Genomic DNA, 5,867 nt, shown 5'->3' with positions numbered 1-5,867 from the left:
ATCCTCTCTATGATACGATGGACTGCCCACCTAACTCGCCCGCACATTCTGCTAGACCCTGAAAGATTTAGATACTGTGAGCTTCCTGTGAGCCTCCTTCCAGCAGCTTGTAGCAAAGACTTTCAGAGTGGTGCTGGAAGCAAGGGGGAGAGCGGAGAGTTAGAAAACCTGAGGAGATTTTGAAAGGGAAAAAGGATGGAGACTAGAAAAGGGGAGTGAACTCTGCCCATCTGAAGTGGATCTCTGTGGGCTAATACATAATGAGATGGGAAATGATATATAGTACATAGATATTTATAGATTGATGAAAACTAGATGGACCGCTCATCATCTGAACATCATTGGTGTAATTATCTACAGCTGGCTTTTCTTTTTCAAATAACATACTTACAGACCTGTCTAGAATTTATAGAAAGGAGACAAAGATTACATGTAAAATAAAAATGATAATACTTATTTAATGTATACAACTGTTGGGATTAAACCCAGTAATAAGTGAATGTGACTTATAAATTGTAACTAACTATACAATGTTAAATGGCCTGATGATGATGATGGGTCTGTGTTTATGGATCATGATTTTTGGTTTGTGAAGTTCATTAGAATACGCATATAAAGTCTTTATTTCTTGCTTCTTTCCTTATTATATTCACTGAACTCCTTTTGTTGAAAATGGAGAGAAAAGCCATTAAGTCATTACTAATGTGACTTAATCAGTTTTTCACTTATTTAACTTGTGACCTGTGCTCCCTGATCCCTGAACACTAAATTCCTAAAGAAAGGAAGAGCCAAAATCTCTGAGCACCAGATGGGATTGCAGCAAGGGGCCCTGGACAACATGCACTTTGGGAAGTGGAGACAATAATGTACAGAAGAAGTCAAAAACAGAGAAAAAGAAGGAAGGAGAGGACGGCCACACATATCTCTGCATGGCATTCCTGAAGATCTATTTTTGGCAACAGGAATTTTGTGTGCTGCCATTTACAATAATAATAGCAATAATAACAAGAATAATAGCAACTAACATTTAGTGGGAGCTTAGTATGCTCAGCACTTATCTTAATCCTCATATTGGCCTTACGAGATCCATGCTATTATCTCTGATTTATAAATGAGGAAATTGAGGAGTAAAGGGATTAAGTAACATACTCAAAATCATGCAGCTAGGAAAATGCATAACCAAAATTTAAAAACAGATGATCTGACTCTAAAGCCCATGGTGGGTGACTGCCATGCAGTACTGGAGCAATAAACCATCTCCTAAGCATCTCATAAGAGGGGAGGAACGACGTGCTAGTGAGCTACTTCTGTGTCAAGGCGTTGCTCACATGCTCCTCTGTTGATAAGGCCTTATTAAATTTGCTGCGTTGAAATTAAACTTTCTCTTAGATGGGGATCCACAAATTGTATTTCTGTCTCTATGAATAGGCAAATATTGCTTTTTATTATAAGCATTTATATATTTTTCTCCTGCTGACTTTTTTATGTTGAGAAAAGAACCCTGGCAGTCATGCTCTCTTTCTCTCGGTCTCTACCTCTTTCTTTCTTATACATTCCCTTCTTATTAGAGTATGAAATGATTAATGATAATATTTCATTTTATATAAAAACATAAAACTTTTTGTTATAAGGTGATCATGAAAAGGCTTACATTTATATAATATTTTACAAATTGTTTTATAATTCAATAATTCTTCTAGTACTCACACAAAATCTAAGTTTGTAAAGTATGTATTATCACCTTCATTTTCTTAATAAAAAACATGAAAGTCAAAGAAATTAAGTTACTTGCCAGGGTCATGCTGCTATTATATGCGCTCGTTTGACTCACCCTTGGTTCTTCTAATTCTGAATCTAATGTTCTTTTCAGTCTCTCTTCATGCACTTTCTCACCCAGCTAAATGTCTGTCGCAAAGGAGATTCACTACACTGGTGTGATAAATGAATAAGTGAACGAGCAGTTGTCAGAAAGGTCACTCCATTGCACATATTTTTGTATAGATCTGCTAGCTTTCTCTTTTTATCTGCAGAATAAAATGACTATGTGTTACGGTTGGGCTTTCCTAGGCTATTGTTTAGGAACAAATGGTAAATAGAACAACAACTTCTGGTTTGTAACAAGGAAGATTGAATTACATTCTCCCTCAAGAATTTGGAATTAATTTAAAACAGAATTTCCTGAGAAATGGAAGAAAAGTATATTCCTTTTATATTTAATCATCTACCATGTTAAGGAGAAAAAGAGCTGCATTAAGAAGAGGGAAGCTTTTAATAAATTAAGGGGACAATCTGGACCCATATCCCAGAAGAATCATGTTAATCTCCCACAGTTACTAATCTGGCTTTAATTAAGACAGGAAGACATACCAGTCCTTAGTGTGGGAGGCAATTAGTGCTCTGCCTCACACTTGGGACGTGTATACAGTAGTCATGGGCTTGGCTAATGATTATCTTCAGAAGAACACGTGTAACCAAAGCAGAGACTGCTATCTAAGGAGCTCAGATTGATGTTACAATTTACCCCAGGGAAATTAATATAGTACTGCATAAACTTCTGTCATCTCTACTTTTTAGACACGTTACTGTGTAGTTCATCTCATCAGCAATATCTTTGAGAACCTACCATTTATCAGGCTCTGTTCTAGGCACTGAGGATAGTGAACAAAGCAGAAAAACTAAATAAAGCAAAACTTCCTTCTCCTATGTAGTGCACAATCTGGTGGGAGAAGAGAGATAATAATGTGAAAATAACAAATGATAGAGTTTATCAGATAAGTGCTGTGAAGAAAAATAAGTGCCACAAGGTAGGGGAGAGGCATGCAATTTTAAATATAGTGGCCAGGAAAGGGCCCCTCAGAGTCGCACTGAGGAGGTGATATTTGAGCAAAGTCCTGAAGAAGGTGAGGCAGTGAGCCATGCACATATCTGGGGGAATGGTGTTCCAGAAAGAAGCCACAACAAATGTAACAGCCCATGGGTGAGAGGAACTACAAGGAGGACCTCTGCCCTGTGGGAAAATTAGTAGGAGATGAAATCAGAGGAGCGGTAGCTGGGAGTTGCAGGTCATTTTAAGTAAGGTCTGTATGAGCTAGGGAGCCTTTGGAGGTTTTTTGAGCAGAGTGACATTAACTGATTTAGGTTGTAAAATAATTGTTTCAGTTGCTCTGTCAGGAAGAGAATGTGTGGGGCCGGCCTGTGGCTTAGCGATTAAGTGCGCGCACTCCACTACTGGTGGCCCTGTCAGATTCCAGGCACGCACTGACACAAGGCTTCTCCAGCCATGCTGAGGCCGCGTCCCACATACAGCAACTAGAAGGATGTCCAACTATGACATACAGCTATCTACTGGGGCTTTGGGGAAAAAAAAAGGAGGAGGATTGGCAATAGATATTAGCTCAGGGCTGATCTTCTTCACAAAAAAAAAAAAAAAAAGAAGAGAATGTGGGAGGACGGAATAAAAACAATATTGGACGCTAGTTGGGAGGCATTTCAATTTTCTAGGGGGAACAATGATGGTAGTTAGACAGAGTGGTAACAGTGAAGGCAATAAGAAGCAGTTGGGGGGCCGGCCTGGTGGCGCAAGCAGTTAAGTGTGCGTGCTCCGCTGTGGCGGCCCCGGGGTTCGCTGGTTCGGATCCCGCACTGCTTGTCAGGCCGTGCTGTGGCGGCATCCCATATAAAGTGGAGGAGGATGGGCGTGGATGTTAGCCCACGGCCATTCTTCCTCAGCAAAAAGAGGAGGATTGGTGAATGTTAGCTCAGGACGGATCTTCCTCAAGAAAAAAAAAAGAAGTAGTTGGATGATGTATACACTTTGAAGACAGAGTCACAGGATGAGTTGACTCATCGTGTGCGGAGAGTGAAAGAGAAGTGCCAAGGAGACTACAAGGAGTTTCACCAGAGTAACTGGAAGCATGGAACTGCAACATAATCTATTGATTAAAACAAACATGTGCAACATAAAATCTCCCTTGTTAGCAAAATATTAAGCATAATACAATATTATTAACTATTCCGTAGATTCTAGAGCTTACTTATCTTACATAACTGAAGTTCTGTACCCTCTGACCAGCACCTTCTCATTTCCTTCTCCCCTCAGCCTCTGGTAACCACCATTCGACTTACCATAAAAGAAAAATAAACAAATAAAGGGGGCAGGAGGATAATTTTGGACGTAATGGACATGTTTATGGCATTGATTGTGGTGATGGTTTTACAGGTATATACTTATCTCCATATTAATCATGTTGTATACATTAATTAAGAATAGCTTTTTGTATGTCAATCATACTTCAATAAAGTGGTATAAAAAAAATCCAAAAAAGCTAAATGCAGCAAAACTTGACCGCCACTCCCAAGAAAAATCAAACTAGTAAATACCCTGACTTGACACTAAGCAATATACAAAAATAGGTACAATTTACAGAGGACTGTTTCAATTGGGCTTCAGAAAGGAGGCAAGATGTCTTGTCTGACAGGTCTGGTTTGTGGCCACTTGGTCCTGGGGCAGGAAGGCCTTGGAAGCCTGGGCCTCGCTAACAAGGAGACAGGTTAGCCCCTGGATGTCAATTTCTTGATTAGAAATGAAATTCTTTGGTATAAGAACCCTACATGAAATTTGCATAGAGTAGGATAGAAAGGACATGCCATTTAATATTATGGGTGAATCTAAATTGTGAAAAATGCAATTATTCACTTTAGATAAAAATAAAAACTTCTATGAAATTGTAGAATTAAAAAAAATCAACTTAGAGTGCCTCTCATCAGTAATTTATTCATCTACACACAGGATTTTGGTGATTTATCTTGTAAGAATACTTTCTCTTGAGTAGGTCTGAAGATAAACCAATAATATTCCTTTACAACAACAGTTCTAATTCTGATTTCCACAGTTGGTGGAAATTTTATGCATCACTAGTTTCTAGGATCACACCAATATCTGTGAATGGTCAAGAGCTCTGTCTCTTCAGGAGGCAGACTTGGTTTCAAGTCCTGGTTTGGGTCCCTATGAGGGCAGAAGTAGCTAGACCACAGACAAGTTACTTCACATGTCTGACGCTCATTCACCTAATCTGTACTCGACAGCAGTCCTGGCCTCATAGAGTTGCTGGGAGGAATGAATCAGTGAACCCACACAAAGACCTTAACATAGTACTTGGCACACAGACTAACTCAATAAATACTAGTTCCTGCTAATATTCTTGTTGTGATTAATGTTATCTAAGAGCCTGTTTTTACTTATGTGATCCTTCATTTATTCACCCTTTATCTTTGCTAATTTTCATTCCATAATCCGCCTTTCTTTAGGTATGCAGAAACTTCTGATAATTTCCTCTATGTACTACTTAATATATGGAAGCCATTTAGAGGAAAAATAGTAAGTGATGTTAAATAGTAAAGAAAAAAGATAATGGCAAACTTTATGCTGGAGAAAAGCTAGCCTACTGGTTACCAAGAGGCATCCTAAGGTGAATTTTACTTAATATATGTAAGAGATTGATTTTCAGTTACCACCTCAGAAATCTGCCTTTGACAGAAGGAAGCAGAAACTTTTTCAAAGGTGGATTCATGGTAACCAAGTTCAAAGTATATATTAATAATATCAATACAATGTTGGGAAAACTGAATGACCATATGCAGAAGAGTTAAATTGGACTCCTATCATACACCACTAACAAAATTTAACTCAAAATGGATTAAAAACTTAAATATAAAGGGGCAAGGCTGGTGGCCTAGAGGTTAAGTTTGTGTGCTCCACTTCAGCGGCCCAGGGTTTGTGGGTTCGGATCCTGAGCACAGACCTACACGCTGCTCATCAAGTAGATGCAGGCGTCCCACATATAAAATAGAGAAAGATTGGCACAGAT

This window comes from Diceros bicornis, chromosome 7 (genome assembly GCF_020826845.1).
Source record: "Diceros bicornis minor isolate mBicDic1 chromosome 7, mDicBic1.mat.cur, whole genome shotgun sequence".
Classification (NCBI taxonomy): Eukaryota; Metazoa; Chordata; class Mammalia; order Perissodactyla; family Rhinocerotidae; genus Diceros; species Diceros bicornis.
Note: the sequence above shows the minus strand (reverse complement) of the source record.